Raw genomic sequence first — 24,508 nt, 5'->3', positions numbered from 1 at the left:
GACTGTTTTGTCAAGAACAACCAATCTATTACCACAGTTCAGCGCGTGTTTCGTTGCCATTTCAATATCCACAGAAATAAAGCTGTTCCTGCTCATAACACTATCCTATGTTGGGTTAAAGCACTTCGTACACGAGGTACACCAATGAACAAAAGACCGCCAGGGGATACACGATTTTGTAAAGAAGTCTGTCCTTTCTGCCTCACCCTGTATATTGACCCTGCACGTTTAATACCTGCTTTAATGCATTTCATCTTGAAAATGATATCAAGTATTTATCTTAGCATTCTAAATTTTCAGAGAGCTGGAGTATCATGAAGTGAATGCATTCTGTGCGGTGATCGCTAACTGTGCCTCCTCTTAGTGCAGAGGAAGTCAGTTTAAGAAGCGCGTAGCGATTAACAAGTAGGACAGGGAACACTTAGCACAAAGCATTGAATGTGCTACATTAACTTACGATGGGGTTTGAGAAAGTCTAGTAAATGAAACATTGATTTTAAGATGAAGTTTAGTTTACGACATTTTACTTTAATGACAAAATAAACTAAGAAAAAAGTGTAAATGTCGACTTTAATCTCGACATAAACGGCAAGAATAAAGTCGAAATGTCGAGAATAAAGTCAACATGTCGACTTTATTCTCGCCATATACATTTTTTTCCTTCAGTGTCCTTATTTTTTTTTTCTTCACTGTGGCCCTAATACACTTCCGTAGGGCTATACCACAAATAGCATTATAAATGCAAGTGGCAGTTTTATTATTTATGTATATATACTGTAGCTTAGCTTGAAGCAAAGTCCATATTAATGCAATTTGCCTAAATGATGGTTCAGTTGGTAAAGATGTCATCACCAAGTTGCACTTATTTTGTGAATACTGTGTAATGCACCTGGGCTTGAAGTCTTAAAGTAATAGTATTATTACTGGAAGTTACACTATTATTTATTTTGTTATTATTTATTAGTTTAATTAAAATAGTGCAACTTCCTATTATTTATTAATTTAAATAACCCAGCCACAGGGGATGCACAAACCAGTGTGTTTCTTCGTGCTGGTCCCAAGCCCAGATAAATAGGGAGGGTTACGTCAGGAAGGGCATCCGGTGTAAAATTTTGCCAAATCAATATGCGGACAACAATACAAATTTCCATACCGGATCAGTCGAGCCCCGTGTTAACAACAATCGCCATCAGTACTGTTAGCCAACAGGGTGCTGGCAGAAATTGGGCTACTGTTGGCCGAAGAAGAAGAAGAGGGGGGAGGCGTGTCCAGAGGCAGGAGGAGAGGAGGAAAGTAAAGAGTGGAACTGAGGGTAGGAACTTTGAATGTTGGCAGTATGACTGGTAAGGGGTAAAAGCAGATATGAAGAAGAGAAGGAGGGTTGAGGAAAAGAGGGAGGCCTAAGCAAAGGTTTATGGATATGGTGAGAGAGGACATGCAGGTGATGGGTGTGAAAGAACAAGATGCAGAGGACAAAAAGATATTGAACATGATGATCCGCTGTGGCAACCCCTACCAGGAGCAGCCAAAAGAAGAAGAGGATTTATTAGTTTAAATATTATGCAGTTTAACGATGGGAAAGTTGTTTAAAAAGTCACTTTAACGTGTCAGTGGACAGAGATTGTTAACGTTAACACAAAGTGTAGTTGGTTTACTAAAAATATTTACTATTTATTCCTTTTCTAAGACATGTTCAGTGCAATACAACTTTTGACAAGCACCTCTGGATATTTTACGAAGTCTAAATTCCTCTTTGGATAGTTGAAAATATGTTGTCAAAATTTTAGTTTAAGTTGTTTGCAAAATTTGTTCAATAGAAAGGTTCTATATTTTGACTGCAACTGTCATGCAATGCGATACCATCTCTTCATTAGTGCCACCCCCTTGAAAACTATCACTTTATGGGGCCATGCAAACCTGTATTAATGTTTTTTTGTACAATGTACAATGCTCATGACAGTGGAATAGGTTATTCTTAGCCAGTCTACTGCAGTAATTGCAGTGGAAAATGTGGGTAATATCCACTCATGCATGGGGAAAAAAATACCGTTGAATACCGTGAAACCTGTATAATTTTGAAAAATACCATGATATAGAATTTTGGTCATACCGCCCAGCACTATGAGAGAGATAGCAAATTAGAGACATTAGGGGGCCAAAATGACTAGACCATAGTGGGCAATTTAGCCTGGACATCTAGAAACACCCAGCTCTTTATGAAGAATGCCGAAAGATCTTTAATGACCACAGAGAGTCAGGACCTCGGCTATACATCTCATCGCAAAGGACGGTACAATTTTTACAGCATAGTGTCCCTGCCACTGCACTGGGGGATTGGGATCCACATTCAGACTACAGGGTAAACACCCCCTTTCTGGCCTCACCAACATCTGTTCCAGCAACAACACAAGCTTTACCTAGATGGTCTCCCATTAAAGTACTGGCCAGGGACAAACATGCTAAGCTTCAGGTGGATGGCCTGCTCGGACTACTGCACCATTATTATCCACTCAGAATTAGTTCTTTATTCGACCGGAGTTCAGTGCAATTCACCAAGTTGTCCAAAAATTCTGAACATTACCATGTTTTCACTAAACTGAAGGCAAAGCAAATGCAGTGGGCTCATCTGTGCTCAGTTGCACTCTTAACACTACAAAACATGAAAATCTCATCCAGAGCCGCACCAAACATTAACTGAGAAGACAAGAATGGGCAGTTTACATGGACACCCCCTTCTCTCAATGGCAAATTAAGTTTATGCCTATTATGAACAGCATGGAAAAGGGAAACCACATTTAATGTCCTCCACTTTGGTTTGCAACTGTTTTTCCACCTCCTATTAACAATTTCACAATTCATTTCTCAAAAACCTCGACTTATTCCCGACAATTAAGTAGTCTGTGCATATTGCTTCAGTGGTAGTACATATGTCTATACATCCTATACCGGAAGTATCAATGATATGGTCAAAAAAGAAGCATCAGTTTGGGAATCAAAACATGCAATTCACACTTAAAATTGTGATGCATGTTTACCAGCAAATTCAGATGGGAGACTATTTGGAATCCCAAGTCATTTAAAACCAAATGTGAAGATGCACTGTGTAAATACAACACTGCATAAATACAAAGCAGTTGGTTGCAAACATCCACTTCTTTTTCCATGATGTCTGCTCCAATCTAAATTTACCTCTGAACTCCAAGATGCTGCATTTTCCTTGCAGCCCTTTCATATACTACATTTACTTTAAGAAACTGCCAGTATAAACTTAAATCTCCCAGTGATCCAGACAAATGAAGTGAACAAAAATCTAACGGATGCATCATTTGAGCTAACGCATTCTTATGTACATCATCTTGCTTATTACTCTAGACAAAAACAGGGGCTGCAGGTTCATGGCTGCTACATCCTCCTACCATCAGGAAAAACCTTCAACGTCTTAAATTAAGGCATATGACTAAAATGAAAGTTTTCATATTACACAACCTTACCACAACATTTAAAACTGACACAGCAATTTTCAGAACTAACCTCATAGTCAGCATTTTTAGAGTGAGAAAGCCAAAATGTGACCTTTTAATAAAATGCTGCCAAAGTTAATTGCAGCAACCTAAGGATCTCTTTACAATCCGTACAAAATACTTTCAAGGGATTAAAGGAATACTACATCCAAAAATATTTTTCTCCTCTGCCTAGTGTGTAGTGATAATCAAGAAAAATATTTAATCTCATATTTTCATAAGGGATGGAGATAAAGGCTTTGATATAGTGGGTGTCTACAGAGACCAGCAGAAAAAAATATCAAAAATGTTCATGAAAGAAATGTCTAGGTACCCTTGTCGTATATTTAAAAAGTTAAATTATCCAGTAAAATTCTCAAAACATCCTACACAAATTTTACTAAAATAATAATAAAGAACCAACTCTGGAAAACATTCTCTCGTAAATGAAAATGGAATGTGTTCATGAGCAAACAAGCATTTGAATCGGTGAATCGCAGGTAGACTGGACTACACCTTTGGCAATCAAAACCCACATTTACAGCCGACACTCCAGAGCTTCTTGAATTAACTACTTCACCTAGTAATTCTGGGCAATTTTTTTCTTGCACTCATAACTGCTACCTACATGCACAGTCATAACGTAATGCATGTGCTTCACCAACAGTTCACGAAACAAAACACTATATTCGGTAGAGATTATCCCTCCCAACTTTGACCTATAAAAATGACAGTTTTCATTTCTTTGTGTTTCACATTGTGGACAATATCACTGAAATAAATGCTAAAATAAGCACATAAAGACACAGGCAACAAATAATTCATGAAATATTGAATTATTAAAGCAGAGACTGTTGTGTTTTTTTTATTTATTGACACATTTCACAATACATTTGTGTATTTATTCATTTACTTAATTTTCTCCGAATTATCTCTCCATATGTTACACAGCAGTGTTTCAAAACCATTCTGGTGGCGTGACCCACGTTTTCCTACTTGGTATATTCAACCTATTGTATTGAGACTATTCCAAATGGGAGAAATGTACACAAATGTCAGAGTACCCCTTTTGGTGAACCGAGGACTGAGAAACACTGGCTCTGTGTGAACTGTCCATGCACAGTGTTAATTTAAGTGACCAGATTCAACCATAGAAATCAAAATTAGGAAATCTCTACTCACAATTGGTAAATGGCCTGTATTTGATATAGCGCCTACTAGAGTTCAAGAACCCCCCCTAGGCGCTTCACAACACAACAGTCATTCACCCATTCACACACATATTCACACGCTGGTGATGATAAGCTACTTTGTAGCCACAGCTGCCCTGGGGCACACTGACAGAGGCGAGGCTGCCAAACACTGGCGCCACCAATCCTTCCGACCACCACCAGCAGGCAAGGTAGGTTAAGTGTCTTGCCCAAGGACACAACAGCTGCATTCTCATGCCGGGAGCCAGGATCGAACCTGCGACCCTCCGATTGCTGGACAACCCGCTCTACCGACTGAGCTAAATTGGTGTGTGTACATGTCTTTTCCAGGTTTTCTGCACGCAGGTAACCTGGTTAAGGTAGAAACCCTGTTTCTTAATAATCACTGTTTATATGTGCAAGTCTCCATATGTTCTCCTCCTCTGTCAAAATGCTCAGATGTTAGAAATTAGGTTACATTAATAAAATAAAAAAAAAAATCAATGACTGCCACACACCAGAAAACAAGCCTTACTTTTGAAAGTGACTTTGTTATACTATTATTCATTACTTACAAAAAAAAAAAAACTAAATATGTAATATTGTTACTTATTATACAACGTAATGCATTACAAACAATGCATTACTTTCATATTACATTTTCTTTTTATATGAAAAACTGCAGTCTGACTGGCCAGTATGTGTTATTAAATCCATATATCAACCTTCATGAAACCATGATATATTTCCTGTGTTTCACAAATACATGTGCTGCAATGTAAATCCTATTCCGCCCCTTTTCACATCCTTCACCTGAGCCACCAATAATTTACGGTATGAACACTGGCCACTTGTGTCTCCTGATCACACCATTTCAACATATCTACAGCAAATAGCATGATTAAAACTAAACTGACACTTAATAAGGTTTCTGTTACTAGATTGCACACAGCATACCTTTTCTGCTTGATTGTGGGACTGAGCCGTGCAAAGGCGCAGCATACCAGTAACATTTGCTTCTTGCTTTACACCCAGTGCTGTTGGGATGATAACATGGGTATTTTTACTTCAGTAAAATAGGTATCTCGTTAGATTACTCATTACTTTAAAAAGTAGTCAGATGACTTTACACACGTTTCTTTAAACGTCTTATCCTACTGCTCCCAAGAATATGCTACTAAGCTTATCACTGTATGTTCACCGTGTACTTCTGAAATATTGAAACAGATTATTTCAACCAGGACAATTCCAATGTTTTCTACCTATGGATGCTGGAAGTGATTGCAATGCGTGCACAGACTACGAAATCCAACTGTAATCTGGTTAAGGGTTTACATGGCCAAACAATTGGGTTGCATGTGTATTAACCTGGTTCATCAGAGACTAATATCCTGGTTTCTATATCCAGAATAAGCGTTCACATGGTGTTTAGAAACCAGGCTTCTGAAAATAACCCGGTTATTAAAATACATCTAAATGTGATATTTATTGCTGATGATATAACCAAATTGGCGGGCTTGGAGACAGAAAGAACAAGTCATTAATGTCATACTTCAGAACAGCTTTAAATACTGTATAAGCAAAGATTTTTACCACTATAACACGATTAATTCTAGCATAGCAAAAGGAACAAATGTGACAAGTGAAACATTGAAAGTACTCAAACGATAAAACGATGGCGAGAGGAGAGGTTGACCTCTATCTTTGACAAATCATGTTGGTGCAAATACATACACAAGACTTAACTATATTCATATTTTGTCCCGAGTCTGTCCTGGGGGTCAAGGCAAGAAAAAATCCAAGAAAAGATGCCAATCCATCACTGTGGACACACAGACTCTCACAGATCTAATTTAGATTCGCCAATTAACTTAAGCTTTGGAGATGCGGAGGGGAAAATGGAGTACCCGGAGGAAAGCACTACCCACTTTGCCACCATATCATGCATGGTACAAATACAATAAATCAATAATAAAAAAAAGTATAATTTTTCATAATAGTGAACAACAATGTAAAAGCAAAAAAGCTGTCCACCACAGAAACAGTTAATGCTGTACCATAAAAGGGAATGAAAGAATCAGTGAGCAGCTGCTTTGTGTCTGGCTGGCTGGCAGCTAAGGCTTTCAGCCATTTTTAGCAAAATGAAATACACTATTAAGATTCTCCCAAGCATTAAAGGTTTTAATGTTATGTCAATGCTTTTAAGCTAATTTCAAACTAGTTGCTCACTTCAGATTTTCATCAGAGAAAAATTTAAATATCCTTCAGGTATAAAGAAATGCATGCTTTCTATGCACCACAGCAGAAACATTTGTATTTAGGGATATCAATTTGGAAAGAGAAGGATATAAACTTAAGCTTATTTATGCAAAAAAATATTGAAAGCAACTCATTTTCTTTAGTCATTAAAGAAACTGGAAATGACAGTTTGCACCTTATGCCTGCTTATTTAGCCCTTTTGAAAGGGTCACATTTACCATATTGCACTCATGAATCAACAGTTGCAATGTTTGCTGTTTATCAACCAAAGGCAATGCTTCAGAGGCATGCTGCCCCTTCCATGTAGTCTTGATCAAATACAGCACGTCAACAGGTACGTTTTGCAATGTTTCCGTTCAAAGTCAACATTTTTATCAGAGAGAACAATTTTTGTTGAGAGAAAAAAAAGAATGCTTAAATGAACACCAGAGGAATTAATTACACTACAGATAAGAAAGAAAAAAAAAAAAGGCAGATGCATGTGTGTATAATACTGCATGTGTGATTTAGGAACTATAATGACTGTTCCCAAGAAAGAGCAACTACAACCTTTTAAATTAAGAATGTAATGAAATGAGAGAAAAGAAATGTAACAGAGACAATTTAATTTCTGTCAAACACTACATTGAGCTGACTTGTATACCCTATATGCTCTTATGGAAAATATCAACAGATTGTAAGCACAAACAGAAGCACTGTTAAGATTAACATTTCCTTGGATTTAAGACCCTAGTGTCAGAATTTGAAATTCAATTACGTTTTGCAGTGTAATTCAATTAGTTGCATTGCAGCACAGACACACTTCTAAGATATGTTTTAGGACTACCCAGCAGTAGACTTGTAATAAAGTTAAATATCAAAAGAGCAATACAGTACACTCAACGTTAAGAATGCTCCATCAATCCATTTGCTGAAATGAACTGAATTACAGTCATGTGAAAAAGTACTTACACCACCTGAAATGGTTTTTCTTTTTTAAGATTAGAATATTTGAATACAAGATTTGATCTTCATTTAAACATATTGTACACTCACCTAAAGAATTATTAGGAACGCCATACTAATACGGTGTTTGACCCCCTTTCGCCATCAGAACTGCCTTAATTCTACGTGGCATTGATTCAACAAGGTGCTGCTGAAAGCATTCTTTGGAAATGTTGGCCCATATTGATAGGATAGCATCTTGCAGTTGGAGATTTGTGGGATGCACATCCAGGGCACGAAGCTCCCGTTCCACCACATCCCAAAGATGCTCTATTGGGTTGAGATCTGGTGACTGTGGGGGCCATTTTAGTACAGTGAACTCATTGTCATGTTCAAGAAACCAATTTGAAATGATTCGAGCTTTGTGACATGGTGCATTATCCTGCTGGAAGTAGCCATCAGAGGATTGGTACATGGTGGTCATGAAGGGATGGACATGGTCAGAAACAATGCTCAGGTAGCCAGTGGAATTTAAACGATGCCCAATTGGCACTAAGGGGCCTAAAGTGTGCCAAGAAAACATCGACCACACCATTACACCACCACCACCAGCCTGCACAGTGGTAACAAGGCATGATGGATCCATGTTCTCATTCTGTTTACGCCAAATTCTGACTGTACCATTTGAATGTCTCAACAGAAATCGAGACTCATCAGACCAGGCAACATTTTTCCAGTCTTCAACTGTCCAATTTTGGTGAGCTCGTGCAAATTGTAGCCTCTTTTTTACTATTTGTAGTGGAGATGAGTGGTACCCGGTGGGGTCTTCTGCTGTTGTAGCCCATCTGCCTCAAGGTTGTGCGTGTTGTGGCTTCACAAATGCTTGTGCTGCATACTTCGGTTGTAACGAGTGGTTATTTCAGTCAAAGTTGCTCTTCTGTCAGCTTGAATCAGTCGGCCCATTCTCCTCTGACCTCTAGCATCAAAAAGGCATTTTCGCCCACAGAACTGCCGCATACTGGATGTTTTTCCCTTATCACACCATTCTTTGTAAACCCTAGAAATGGTTGTGCGTGAAAATCCCAGTAACTGAGCAGAAATACTCAGACCAGCCCGTCTGGCACCAACAACCATGCCACGCTCAAAATTGCTTAAATCACCTTTCTTTCCCATTCGGACATTCAGTTTGGAGTTCAGGAGATTGTCTTGACCAGGACCACACCCCTAAATGCATTGAAGCAACTGCCATGTGATTGGTTGATTAGATAATTGCATTAATGAGAAACTGAACAGGTGTTCCTAATAATCCTTTAGGTGAGTGTATATTGCGATAAAGGTGATGTAAGTGAAATAAAAAAAAATAATTCAACAATAAATGAACATACATGCCACTTCCATTTACAGAAAAGGATAAGTCCTTCCATGGGTCTAATAGCTGGTATTTCCCCCTGAGTTGGCATTTCCTAGGACCATCTAGCAGTCTCCAACATTGACTGAGGAAAAAGTATGTCCGACTCCTCAATGCAGAATTCTTTCAGGTTTTAAATATCTGAGGGGAGTCTTGCCTACACAACCAGTTTCAAACTGCAAAAAATATCCTGATGGGATATAGATCTTGGTTTTGACTTAGCCATTCCAGAACACTCTTACTTTCTTTTTGGCCATTTCTTGGTGGATTTACTTGTACAGTTAGGGTAATTGTCATGTTGCAAGGTCCACTTTTGGTTGAGCTGCAATCTTCTGACAAATGGCCTCAGATTATCCTCAAGCACACTCTGGTACAATGAAGAGTATCTAAGGGAATTCTACGATGGTAAGCTGTCCAGGCCCTAATGTAGCCTTGCAATTCCAAACCAGAATAACTCAAATACCATGCATTACAGATGGTATCAGCTTCTTCTGCTCAAATGTGGTCTTCACTTTTTTTTCCCCTGGTAGTGTGGCCAAATCTTTGCTTCATCTTTCCAGAATAGTCTTGCCCTGATGACCTTTCTGAACAGCAAGAGGTTTTCTCTTAGCATACCTCCCAAGTATATCGAATTTGTCCATTTCTAATGGTAGACTCATGCACATAGACATCAACAGTGGCAACAGCTAACTGGAGGTCCGTTGATGAAATTCTGGGATTCTTAGGCACTTCTTTAAGCATCTTGTGTTCTGATCTTGGGCCGAAGTCACTGGAGAGGCCTGGCCTAGATACTCTGGCAGTTGTTTAAATCTTTTCCACTTGTAGATTATCTTCAGGAAAATGGAATGGTTGATTTTTAACTGTTTGGAATTTTTTTAAAATTCATTCCTGGAGTCCTAGAAATCTAACACATTCTCTCTAAAAGCTCAAGTGAGCCTTTTCAGCCTTGTCATGGTGGTAACATATTCTTCAAAAACAAAGAGCAAACCAAAGTAAATGTCTAGAGGTTTATATTAGAGGGCAGGTTCAAACAAAATCCTCTCTAGTAGTGTTCTAATCATCTGCACCAAATTCCTAATGTAGCTATTTGAGGGAATGATAAATGTAGGGGTGTACTTACTTTTTCCACATGCAAAAGTCCACTTAAAGTGGACTACAAAACGTAGTGGCCAGTAGGGAGCACCACCCCAGACACAAGGACAGTCCAAAGTTCAACCAAAGGTTGTTTTTATTTTCAAACGGTACCTCAGATAGGCTTCTTTTCATCAGTAAGTAGTATTTTTAATCCAATCCACCTGTTTTCTTTACTTCTCTCCTCCATTCTTCCCAGGCAAGTGTTCGCCAGCTTCTCTCCTGACTCCAGGCTAAGTCCTTCTTTCAAAACCCAACCCAAAAGTACTTCAGGAACTCAATCTATTGCGTGCGGGAAGTACCTCCGGGTCAGACAGGAATGGAATGATCCTTGTGCCATCAATACCTGACAGATACTCCTTGCAAATTGCACAGATGCCAACAGGGCTGCCTGATGGGACCACAACTCTCTTGCTGCCCTTCAGGTATCCATACTGACTGGGGCTTGACAGATGGGATTCTCTGCTCATAGCAAGCAGTCCCGTATTGTCCTGTCCATCCAGCCTCCATTGCCCTACCATGCTAGCCCCGGCGTAAATGCTGCAGCAGCTTCCTTCTATGTCCACGTCCTGGCATGGAAGGGGAATATCATAGCTCCCTCGCTGAACTTCCAGAATAATGGTCTCCTGGCCAGACAAGGGATCAGGGTCGATTCTGACTGGGACACCAGTTCGTCACTCACAATGTAAAGTATGTAAATGTATAAAAGTTTGTTCACCTTTATCTATAGATACTGTTTAAATGAGGATTCAATCTTTATATGTTCGCATATGCTAAACAAAAAATTTCACAGTGTGTTCTTACTTGTTCACATGACTATATAAGTTGTCAGTCCACCACCTACACTTAATTTGCATATGCCTGACAGAACCCCCTCCAAGTGCAGAAATCATTGTGTGTAAGCAACTTTATTTTCTCCTGTTAAAACATAATGTGCTCACATGACCTCCTTGCAGTAGTGGTCAGGTGATAGAATTGTCCTATACATTCTTTCCAGTCAGCTCAGTTCTCCAGGTAATACACAACACTCGTCTCTGACGAGAGACAGAGAGGGAGAGTCATTCTGTCAGCTAAACACCAAGCACCTCACAATGTGCTTCAATGGTGGTGTGTGTCAGAGATGGAAATAAACCAGCTGAGCACAGCTCCTTGTGAAAACACACTGTACTGTTTAATGGCATTAGAACAGGGTTTCTGTTAAGGTTTCTTAAACCATTTTGGGTCACAAGTCACTACTGCATTTAATATGAATTGGTCGCCACGGGATGATTAAGCAGTCAATACTGCTCTGAGCTCAATCACCCTGCTCTGACGTTCGGCAGCGATTCTCCAATGGAATCACAATCCCCCAGCTCCAAGGATCGGCAAAGACTGTTCAAGGGAAAATATTGTTGTGAAGATCTTCATGGAATGGGTCTTGAAGGCACTAAGAAGAGCAAAACTGGCTCACAACAAAAAAGCTTAGGAGACACAATTTAAATGTAAAGGGCATTTCATTTACTGAATTCATATGCTTAACTTTAAAAATTGTACTTTTATTTATGCAGCCACCCCTTTATATTTGAGAGGGTTAGGAGTGGAAGACCCCTGTGAATGTGAAAATTCACTTCATCCCCACACTCCTAGGATGGGATGCGTCACTGGGGGATATTTGAATGGTTTTAATTTACCAACTGCTTTTTACGCATTGTGCTGCCTAAAGCAACCAGTGCTGTATGAATACTTTATAGGTACAGCAAGACGTCCAATGCAATCTCAGCTCCTTTTTACTTTTTCTCCATTCTGGTGTGGTAAATACAACGCAAGACAAATGAGCCTCTTCTGTTTGTGAGGTCCAAAGCACCAGTATTTCTTTTTTCCTTGTAGCTGTACTATGTGCACTGTAGTTCCAGCGGAGTACACCACAGCTCAGCTTTTGCACAAACACAGAGCCTAGCCCTACGTATGACTCAAGACAAAAATCAGACTAGTCTAATTTTGTTGGGTCGAGTCAGAGACTGGTCTGACTAAGTAAATAACTTTGATATCTGAGAAGGCCACAGAAAATTTCTGCACTATTGATGGTTCACAAAAGCACAGCTGCCATTTAAGAATTATGAATAAAGTTTGGAACAATCACGAGGCTGCATTCACAATCCTTAAATAGAAGTATTTGGGAACAACCACAACTCTTCCTAGAGCTGGCCTTCTGGCCAAACTGAGCAACTGTGGAAGAAGGGCCGTGCTAAGGGATTTAAACAAAAACCCAATGATCACTCTGGCTGAGCTCCAAAGAACCTGGGTAAAGATGGGAGAAACTTCCAATCATCACTGCAACACTTGCCAATCTGGGCTTTATGGCAGAGAGGCCAGATAGAAACCTGTTCTCACCAAAAACAAAAAGGTACCTAAAGGTCTCTCGAACTGTGGAACACAAGATTCTCTGGTCTGAAGAAACCAAGATTAGCATCATGTCTGGATTAAAGCAGGCACTGCTCACCACTGTCGCAACACCTTTCCAACGCTGAAGCATGGTGGGGGCAGCATCATGCTGTGGGATTGTTTTTCAGCAGAAGAAAATGGGAGACTAGACAAGGTTGAGGGAAAGTTTAACAGAGGAAAGTACAGAGATACTCTTAATGAAAACCTGCTCCAGAGCACTCTGGACCTCAGACTGCATCACCTACCAAAAGGACAATGACCCTAAGCACAAAGCAAAAGACAACATGTGGGTGGACTTCGGGACAATTCTGGGAATGTCAAGTTGCCAAGCTAGAGCTTGAACCCAATCAACTATCACTGAAGAGACCTGAAAAAGCCAGTGCACTGATGGTCTCTATAAAAACCTAACAAAGCCTGAGAGGATCTGTAAAGAATGGCGGCAAAAACTCCCAAAATCCTGCTGTGCAAGTTTGTTGTGTCATACCCAAGAAAATGGTCAGAACCGTCATGTGGGATATTTCAGTTTATTTATTTTTTTTAATAAATTTGCAAAAAGTTCCAAAATCCTCTTTACGCTTCCTCATTCTCAGATATTAGGCGTTGCTTGAGGCGGGGGGAAAAAATGAATTTAAATGATTTTAGCACAAGGCTGCATCATTGCAAAATATGAAAATACAAAGTAGTTTGTATTACTGTTTTGTTATTTCTAACTTGGACATGATAGATTGGATATCTAGCTCTGTTTAAATGATTACTCATGTTATGCTTTGCGTTTACCCCATTTTTTGACACCCACTGCACGCCCAACTTGCCTGGAAGGGGGTCTCTCCCTCTCTCTACATTGCCTTTCCAAAGATTTCTCCTGTTTTTTTTCCCATTGCAAGTTTTTCTTGGGAGTTTTTTCTTCCTTGTCGGCTGGAGTGCTGTCAACAACCACAACCAAAAAAAAAAAAAAAATAAAGGGGCCTGTTAAAGCCCATTGAGGCATTCCTTGTGTGATTTTGGGCTATACAAGAAATAAATGGCTGTTGATATTGGAAAAATGTGAGGGTGTCGTAATACATTCTTTATGCATTGTATTAAGCAGCTCACTATGATTTTTAGGCTACTGATCAATTGATTGTTAATATGATACTCTATATTAAAGCCCCACCAAAATTCACTGCTTATAAAACAGCTACCCATAAATACTTTCCACTTTACTAAAGGTTATATTATACCAGATAATATGGTATGTATATATTTTAGAATATTTAAATTTGTCTTTACTAAAATATATCAACACAATTCAGAAGTACAGGAAATTATCAGGAAAATATAAAACTCTTTACTAAAACATAAAATAGAAAAAAAAAAAAAAGAGATCCAACTGAGCTGAACACAATTTTCACTTCCGGTCGTTTGTACGTGCTTTAATTACTATATGTGAGATAATGGGCTCACATCATAGACTCTCACAGATTGACCTCCATGTCATCCAAATGTATCATTTTGCACCGGTTCAGAGCTGTAAATCAATTTAGGATCTCTAGCAGGTTAAAAAGGCTGGTAATGATGCTCTCTCTTTGCTCCCTAAGGACTCTGCATTATGAAGGACTTACATTATTTATAAACCTTAGATGGTGCATCCATTAGCATTGCACAATTGAGCCCTTTCTACAATCTGGCTCAAGTGCATGCTCTGTTATGTACTTCCAGATACAAAACACTCTTTGTGACACTTGTGCTTTTATGCTCTGATCACATCAGTGCATGTTTCCAGTTAGCATGTCATGTCTATGATGCAAGCTGTTTTTGTGCCCTTGGACACCTCTCTGATGAAATCCTGCTCAAAAGCATAAAAAACAAAAATTCATAGACCTACAGATTTTTATTAGAAATTGTTTACAAATTAAAGAACATTTGGGCGAGTAAAACATTTCATGAGAGGGGCATCTTTCTAAGATTCTGGAACCAATTTTGTCATGCTGCTAATCAAGCTCATCTTATATATACTGTATGCACATGTGCACACACATATAAAGTAGTTCATGTTATCTGTAATATACACATAAATGCAGAAGCTATGTACACTGAAATTTCTGTTTAGATCATTGTGGACAAAAGCATACCCAAAACACACACCCACGGCCCCCAATGCTAACCTCATACCGCAGCTCTCCTTTCTTCACTCAATTTTCCAGCCTACTTATCTAGTTAACAAAAGTAGAGCCACATGGGGTATAAGGCAGAAATCAACTATGAACAAGGTGCAAGCCAATCACAGGGTACTCGCATTCACAACAGGCCAACTCAGAGTCATCAACTAAGCTAACACACATATCTTTGGAATGCATGAGGAAATTTCACACATACACAAGGGGGAGGATGCAAACTCCACACAGGCAGTGCCCATGGCACCACATGAAAGGATGCAGTGCTAAGCACTGTGCACCGTGACACCTTTTAAAATCTTGTTGAATGTGTGACAGCCTATCATCCAACTGTTACCTAAGTAAACTCCAACACCATGCAGGATTTTACACATTAAAAAAAAAATTAAATACATGTAACACTGGAAAATGATAACTGCTGTGTGAGGCCATTTAACTTTGCTACTGTCAACTGTACCCACAAACATTTTGAGAGTCAAAATTATATTTTAAGAAAATCATTTGGAACAAGCTGTTAGATGCAATTGTGTATACTTCTGCAACACTTAACAGAATCTGTCTACTACAGGCGCCATGTTCAGTCTTACACTTTGAACAAAGCCACAATAAACCTAGGATAATCTGACATACACACGCACACAAAATTCTTTTATGAATATTACAGAAACAGAATAGGGAAAAATCAACAAAATATTTTCTCTTTTGAAAGGCAGGGCACGATGACATTCAGCTAAGATAAAACTGATTTCTCTCAGTGTAGTGTCAGTCTTGGTTCCAGAAGTACTCCTGCACAAATAAGCATTTTATTGCAGGTCGGCCGTGTGCAAAACTGTAAAGCTCAAAACAATTGCACTCGACTGATTTAAAAGGTGAACACAACACTTTGTGTGTTGCTGTCGAGCCCGCCAATGTGTACAACTCAAACCTGGGCCGTTCAAATGAAACGAACAACAAGATATTTATATCATGATGTCATCTTTCTCATGTAACGAAAATATTTGGAGGTCACTAGGCAAAAACTTAAACACAACTGGATAAATACTTTGTTGGTAATATTAAAAGAATAAATGTGTATAATTTATGTGCAGTATGCAAGGTCAACATGAGTCAAAAAGGCTGCTGTATGAGCGTTTGAGAAGTACTAGCTGCTGACTTGGCCACAGAATTACGTGGGGTAATTCATTGCCCAATATTCACTCTAAGAGCAACAAAACATTAATCACATTTTAGCATTTGCTTCCTTCTCTTTTTACTTAACTACAAATGAAAAAAGACAACAGTCCATTTGTCAATACAGTGGGTTCTTAGACTCCATGTAGCTGCAAGGTTTTTAATTCCAACCAGTCTCACAATCAGTGGGTTATTTTACCTCAAACTGATCTCAATTTAATGGAAGGTCTTTTTCATACTTTTATTTAGAAAAGCCCAGCAGTGTGATTTCTATATTTATAAGACATTAAGAAATAATCTGCATTTTGCTATAGCTTTAAATGCTTAACTCTGTTTTCCTATTCAGCTACTTTTGTTCTGTACAGCTCCCTTGTTTCTAGTCTAACAATATAGAGCACACACCAGGGCAAATGTCGCCGAATACGGATAGGCTTGTAACCATTTCAAATCAGATTAAATAACCAGAACACCCAAGAAAGAATGAAAAGTCATAAGGATGATTAAAATCTTAAACCACCTAGTTGAACAAAAACACTAAATTACCCTCATGTAACCAACACTTCATATATTCTAAATAAAATTTACCAAACTTTAGTTTGTAATTTCTACATTAACCACAAAACATAAAAAGTGAAAACCAACAGTTCTCTTAATTAGGCTAGGAATCCAATTAAACTCAACTTGATGTTATTTTGGAAGAATCAAGTGGATAGGACTGGCGAGCTTTATTGGACTGAAAGGCCTATTCTCGTCTAGATTGTTCTAATGTTCTAAACACAACTGAAGCCACATGAAGCCCTCAGCACGGAGTTAGAGAACCACTGATCTTTGCTTTTGTGATCATTTTTTTTATTAAAACAAAACACAATATGTACACTTGAACCCTGAAGGCAAGCCAACTAAGAAGAGAACAAAGAAACATTGCTATATGACAACTCTCCTCAAAAACATTCCTAGATCAAACAAATCAAGTGTTGAATTAAAAAATATATATGTGCTTGACCCCATATGAGCAAGTACACAGGTGTGTAAGAACCCCCACAATGGGGTGTTAACTCTCGTCTTGCACCTGATAAAGCCTGTGAACCAGAATTAAATAAGTGGGTTGCGAGATGCACCGATGTATGTACACTATCTCGTATTAAAATATAACGTTGACTGATATATTTATGTCTTGCTTTCTTAACAAACTCATTCTGTTTCACCCTGTTAAACTTCAAGGGAAATAAAAGTTCCAAGTTCCCCATTGACTAAAGCAGGCAGGTAAGGCTGCTGCTCCCCATAACCTTAAACTGAAAAATAATGGATTAGTAAATGGATGGAAGGTCAATAATACTATATACCACACAAACACACAAAACTTACAAGTTTTTTTTCTTAAATCTTTGTTCTTGGGAAGTAGAATTTTATTAATTGTAAGCAATTTCATAACACACTCTACCATACACCTTTATAGCATTAAATAAGGACTATAACAATTGTCTAGTTCTCATTTTCCACACCCATCTATCAACATTAATGCACGGTTGCTGGCACCTCAATCCTTCAATGGCAGCATCCAGAGCATGACATGAAGCAACCCAGAACAGGGCACAAGCCTGTCACACTACACATGTATTCCCAGGCTTAATTTCCACATCTTTAAGTTGTGGAAGACCTTGCTTATTAGCCCAAAAAGAACCCATGAGAGAATGTACAAACCCATAGAAAGGTATCCAAGCTCTTACACACGTGGACAAAATTGTTGGTACCCTTCAGTCAATGAAAGAAAAACTCAAAATGGTCACAGAAATAACTTTAATCTGACAAAATAATAAATAAAAATTCTATGAAATTTAACCAATGAAAGTCAGACATTGATTTTCAACCATGCTTCAACAGAATTATTTAAAAAAATAAACTCATGAAACAGGCCTGGACAAAAATGATGGTACCCCTAGAAAAGACTGAAAATAATGTGACCAAAGGGACATGTTAATCTAAGGTGTGTCCACTAATTAGCATCACAGGTGTCTACAATCTTGTAATCAGTCAGTGGACCTATATATAGGGCTCCAGGTAGTCACTGTGTTGTTTGGTGACATGGTGTGTACCACACTCAACATGGACCAGAGGAAGCGAAGGAAAGAGTTGTCTCAGGAGATTAGAAAGACAATTATAGACAAGCATGTCAAAGGTAAAGGCTATAAGACCATCTCAAGCAGCTTGATGTTCCTGTGACTACAGTTGCACATATTATTCAGAAATTTAAGATCCATGGGACTGTAGCCAACCTCCCTGGACGTGGCCGCAGGAGGAAAATTGATGACAAATCAAAGAGACGGATAATACGAATGGTAACAAAAGAGCCCAGAAAAACTTCTAAAGAGATCCAAGGTGAACTTCAAGCTCAAGGAACATCAGTGTCAGATCGCACCATCCGTCGTTGTTTGAGCCAAAGTGGACTTCATGGGAGACGACCAAGGAGGACACCATTGTTGAAAACAAATCATAAAAAAGCCAGACTGGAATTTGCCAAACTACATGTGGACAAGCCACAAAGATTCTGGGAGAATGTCCTATGGACAGATGAGACAAAAATTGAACTTTTTGCCAAGGCACATCAGCTCTATGTTCACAGACGGAAAAATGAAGCATATCAAAAAAAGAACACTGTCCCTTCTGTGAAACACGGAGGAGGCTCTGTTATGTTCTGGGGCTGCGTTGCTGCATCTGGCACAAGGTGTCTTGAATCTGTGCAGGGTACAATGAAATCTCAAGACTATCAAGGGATTCTAGAGAGAAATGTGCTGGCCAGTGTCAGAAAGCTTGGTCTCAGTCGCAGGTCATGGGTCTTGCAACAGGACAATGACCCAAAACACACAGCTAAAAACACCCAAGAATGGCTAAGAGGAAAACATTGGACTATTCTAAAGTGGCCTTCTATGAGCCCTGACCTCAATCCTATTGAGCATCTTTGGAAAGAGCTGAAACATGCCGTCTGGAAAAGGCACCCTTCAAACCTGAGACAACTGGAGCAGTTTGCTCATGAGGAGTGGGCCAAAATACCTGCTGAGAAGTGCAGAAGTCTCATTGACAGTTACAGGAATCGTTTGATTGCAGTGATTGCCTCAAAAGGTTGTGCAACAAAATATTAAATTAGGGGTACCATCATTTTTGTCCAGGCCTGTTTCATGGGTTTATTTTTTTAAAAAATTCTGTTGAAGCATGGTTGAAAATCAATGTCTGACTTTCATTGGTTAAATTTCATAGAATTTTTATTTATTATTACTTTTGTCAGATTAAAGTTTTCTGTGACCATTTTGAGTTTTTCTTTCATTGACTGAAGGGTACCAACAATTTTGTCCACGCGTGTATAAATTACACATCTTCCAAAATTAAATCGAGACGAAATCAATATTTAATTTGGTTCAACACATTGTATATTTTATACAGTATTCTACTTATGAGAAGGAGTAAGTGGTCAAATGTCTCACTGTAAGAGTGATACTATATAGCTAAATTTACAAAATTAAATTTTTCACACAAACCAAATACTCACTACCCTTTAAAATAATTATCTTTTAATGTAAACTCCTCCTATACTATATACAGTGTGAACTGACAACAAACCATTACCTTTTCAGGCTGGTTCCCCATGTTTAAGGTTTATGAGGATAATAAAGTACATCTTTGATTTTACTTGCCTGAGCACCAACTACAATATTTTAAATGCGTTTTTTTTTTTTTTTATTACACAGTATCAAGGCATATTTCTTACGTTACATAACATTATAAAATATAAATCTCTCCCATTCTGGTTTAAAACTGAGATGGTCCATTAAAAATAGGCACATAGGCTAAATATCTGGCAAAACCAAGCTTTATATTCAAGCAAAGGAATTACTTTTCAAAAATCTGCTACTTTTTCCATTTGGAACTAGATGCATGTGCGATTACTTAATAAAGTTAAAAGTTCCAAACTTGCTGATGACATTACTAACCAGAAGTCAAAATCCTTGTCTCTCTTGCAACAAACGCTAAACTCAATATTAACATGCTTTGTACTGCACAGACTATACAAAATAGATAGTTGAATAGTTTTATAAAACGATGCTGCAAAAAAATGCAGTGTTATATTGACTGTATGGTTTTTTTTTTTTGTTTAATATTGTCACAAAACCATCAACTACATAAATAAAAACCACAAGCAGGTACTTGTAGTAGAATTTAGTTTGAACTTAACCATCCCATTTTGCATCACCTTAACGCGATGGAAAATTTACTTAAACAAACCCCTTGGGAATGAAAAACACAGAACTGTTAATCTCCCAAGACGCATGATGTCATATAAAAACAAATGAAATTATACTTTAAGGTTAATTTGTTTCAATGACATCAACTATTTCATGCAGAAAACAAATAGCGTCACAGGAAAATACACAAACCTTCCACTAGCAAAGCTTACTTTTAAAACCAATGAATGCTTTGAAGAAATGAAAGGACACTAACATGACAGATTCAATTAGCTGGACCAGTTTCCTACAGCCTGATAAAAAGAAGCCTTTTAACATAACATCCTCAAAAACCAACTTAGTCTTTTGCAAACCTGTAGCCATAGATTGGATTATCTCAGCATCTGGCACTAAGAGTAACCTCTGAATGGGACACCAGTACATGGAAGGGCATATGGGGAAAAAGGACTATCAACTAGCCTTGTCTGTGAATCTTTAGGATGTGAAAGAAAAACCTATGCAACACTTTAGCCTTGTCTGTGAATCTTTGGGATGTGAAAGAAAAACCTATGCAACACTTAAGAAGAAAGTACAAAATCCAAACAAACGGCATCCAGGTTCAGGATCTGAACCCAGGGCAATGGATCCCTATCATCATTAAATTTTATAGTATTTTTCAAACATTAAAGTAGCTGAAAGTGCTACACAATAATAATAAACAATTACAAAAGGAAAGTACATTTACTTGCATAGCAGACGCTTTTATCCCAAGTGTCATACAAAAGAGGTAAACACAATCTAGTAGATATAGGCCGGGGGGGGGATTGCCTGGAAATAAGTCTTACAGCACAAGGATACTAAACTGATCACTACAAGTGAAGAGCTCAGAACAAAATACAAGCTTGTTACAGTTCCTGGCTAACAAAAATCCAACAACTAATAATATCAGTTAAACAAAAAAAAAAAAAAAACACCAAACAATAGCTTACAAATGTCTCTTAAACACATTGAGGGAGTGAGATTTATGAATGAAGGAGTGTAACATCACTTGTAATGCAGTTTAACGTCATACCCAAAACAGGTCCCAAATGAGGCACACTACCTGCACTGTTAGGGAGTGTTAGTTGTGGCACTACGGCCTTGTGGTGCGGTTCCCCCAAGGATGAACCAGCTCACAGGATCCACATTGATGAGGAGCCGAGCGGGTGGACCAGAACAAGGGGACTCCCATGTAACACCTGGCTGCAACAGAGAGATGGTCATTTCCCTCAGAGGGGATGGACCACATGTCTGCCTGGGGACTTGCCAACCAGGATCCCAAACTGTTTCATTGTGTGGGTGGGTCACCTGATTTAACCAGTTAAGAGCTACATATGAAAAGTATGGATTATGATCTGATGTAAAATTAATATTTCATCACCAGACCGGAGTTGTTATCAAGGAGCACAGGATTTCACAAGCATCTTCACAGATATAGGTGCTGAACTGTTGACTACATGCCACCCGCACTTCAAAACAGGCAATATTCCTGAAGCTAAGCATGTTTGGACCCAGCCAGTACTTGGACAACAGACCACCTAGGAAAATCTGGGACTGCTGCTGGAAAAAGTGTTGGCAAGTACATCAAGGAATGCTTTCCATGTGATCTGTGTGTGGATCTCAATTTCCCAGTGCAGCAAAAGGGACACTGTCGTGTAAAAACTGGCACAGTCTTTCGGTTGTGACATAAAACTGAGGTCCCAACTTTCTGTGGTCATAAAATACAGTATCAATGGGCATCTTTTGAAAAGAAAGAGTAGGGTGTTTCTTGATGTCCATGCTAAAGTGTCCACCACTGTTCGGTCATTTTGTCCCCTTAATGTACTTGTATAGCCAACTGTCTTTCAATCCTATGAATGTGTGGCGAGTGTACTGGCGCAAGAATGGTTGCCATCACATCATCCAAGTGGATGCCACAGACTTGTGGGAGTTAAAGTAGTTCCCAAATATCTACAGTGCCATATACATCGTCATCATCGTTATTATTTAAGCATACAACAAGGATTTTAACTTAACATGTGCTGCTACAGAGAGCCAATGCAGCGATCTGCAAAGTGAAGTAACATGTGTCTGCCTCAGCTGGCTGAACACCAGATGTGCCACTACAGAAAGTAAGAACTAAACAAATGTCATGCATGACAGTATATAGTCTTAAATGTCTAGCTTTTTTACCAAGCAACTGCTGTGTGTAACAGTACAGAATCTTCAACAAACTATGGTCAGATGGCCAGCGAGGACAGGAAAATAAAAATTCCAGCTGGCGGGAAAGCTGGAGAAAATAAACCTGCAATAAGGCAATAGTTCCTACAAATGTGCCCTTGCTTACCAGGTTGAAATCTACTGCAAGAAATTAGAAGCTATCTAAATAAACCAACCCTCAATTTCATCTTCTTACACAAGTATTGAAACATTAACAGTGGACCCCAGCGTTTATCCCCTGAATGTGTCAAATCTGTGCGGTGTTATTACTGCACGGAGTGACCTCTCATTGAAGTATTTGCAGCCACTTCTTTAGCTCTGTTGGTTATACTTTATAGCAGCCCATTCGAAATACTCCGGTTCGAATCCGTCTGAGGGACTTTACAGTTGGCTCCACTATGAAATCCAAGTACAGCAATTGCGGGAAACGAAATATGGGAAATGAGCCATGTCTAAATTAATGATGCATCATATGATGTAGAAAAGCTGGGCGCGATGAACTCAGAAGCAGCCGAAAAGTGCCGAAGTGTGAATTCTGCTACAACCAGCAATTAAAAAAAGAAAACAAGATCTAAAGAAAAATAAAAAAAACAAATGGAGGTACGGAGAAAAACAAACATGTTAATAATACGTAAATAAAAGCGCAGAAGACCCACGGGGAATATTTCGCAAAGTTTGGGCAGCTGTGCGAAACGTGAAGCGCCCTAAAGACTAATCCACAGAAAAAGGGCCAAGGAAGACGGTACTTCCAGCGGCCTTCGAATAGAAATATGAGACGTTCCACTAAAGTATCCCCGGAATCTAATAACTTTTACTGTCGGGAACAAACACATCTTATCCCTGCGCCATATCGGAACTGAGCGTGTTCAAGGTGAGCGCTGTTACAACTTGGAAAAGAAAGAAGTGGTAAGCAGCGCGTCGGCGATGGAAAACGCGAGGATCCCCGGCTAACAACCCAAGGTGCCAAAATAAAATAATAAATATGGGGGATCATAAAACGACGACTATTAATGCAACCAGAAATGAGCAAACACAAAGCAGGCGCAGGGGTGGCTATCAATCCTTGTACGACATGGTAAGCAAGATGCGCTCGCTGCCGCCTCGGAGTTCAGGGGAAAAAAAAAACCAGAAAAGCTCAAAAGTAAACAGGGAATGCAAGTTGAAAACCGGGAGAAGTCCTCGGAAAAGAGTCAAAGGCGCCGAGGTTTGCCCTAATGCTACTAGAACTCCGCTCGATTCCATACGTAAAGGAATTCCCAACTTCCCCAAAAAAGTAGGGGGGGGTAAAAAACAAAACCCTGACTTTTGGTCCCTTTTAGACGCCATCATGCTGACTTGGAAAGGCGAGGGAGGGAGTGAAGGGGGGTGGAGAGGGGAACCCGAGAGCGAGACGAGAGGAAAAGTTTTTGAGATGTTAGGCTAAAGTGGGACGTCAAACGTACAAACGCCAGCACAGGCTACCAGCCGGCTTCTACACCTAGAACATTCTCTACGGAAAAACAAATGTGCGTGAACCGAACACTTTACCTGCTCTGGTGGCTGGCTTCCTTACGCGTTCTGCTCTCCTTCCACCGCCGCGCACAGCTGCCTAGATTGATCTGGTCTCCCTGGCGTCAGCGAGTCGGGAGCCGCCGCACCCTCCGCCCCGCTCTCCGTATCACAACGCGCGGGGGTGGGGAAAGAGGAGGGCGCTGGGGTTGAATTAAGGGATCATCTCAAAAGGACACGTTTACTTCTACAACGCGCGACGAAATGAGCTTCACGGCGCAGCTCTTCGCCTTTTGAAATGAATAGTAAAAGGTTACGGTCCCGAAGTCAATCGCTTTCACTCCGCTGCCAACTTCGCAAAGCTTGCCATTCATCACACCGCTTCCAAAGTTTTTGAACGCTTGAAATATCG

The 24,508-nt window shown here is 39.3% G+C and overlaps 1 protein-coding gene across 1 annotated transcript in view; it reads right to left on the bottom strand.

The window, feature by feature from the left end:
• The window catches only part of smad1 (SMAD family member 1), a 132,863-nt gene extending 108,631 nt beyond the window's left edge, over positions 1-24,232 (bottom strand). The window contains exon 1 of the mRNA XM_039750206.1: positions 24,136-24,232. The gene's annotated coding sequence lies outside the window, so the exon portion shown is untranslated. The remainder of the gene's footprint in view (positions 1-24,135) is intronic.
• Between the last annotated feature and the right edge of the window lie 276 nt (positions 24,233-24,508).

The sequence above is a fragment of the Polypterus senegalus genome, chromosome 4 (assembly GCF_016835505.1).
Source record: "Polypterus senegalus isolate Bchr_013 chromosome 4, ASM1683550v1, whole genome shotgun sequence".
In the NCBI taxonomy this organism is placed as follows: Eukaryota; Metazoa; Chordata; class Cladistia; order Polypteriformes; family Polypteridae; genus Polypterus; species Polypterus senegalus.
This window is presented reverse-complemented; position numbering and strand designations above follow the sequence as displayed.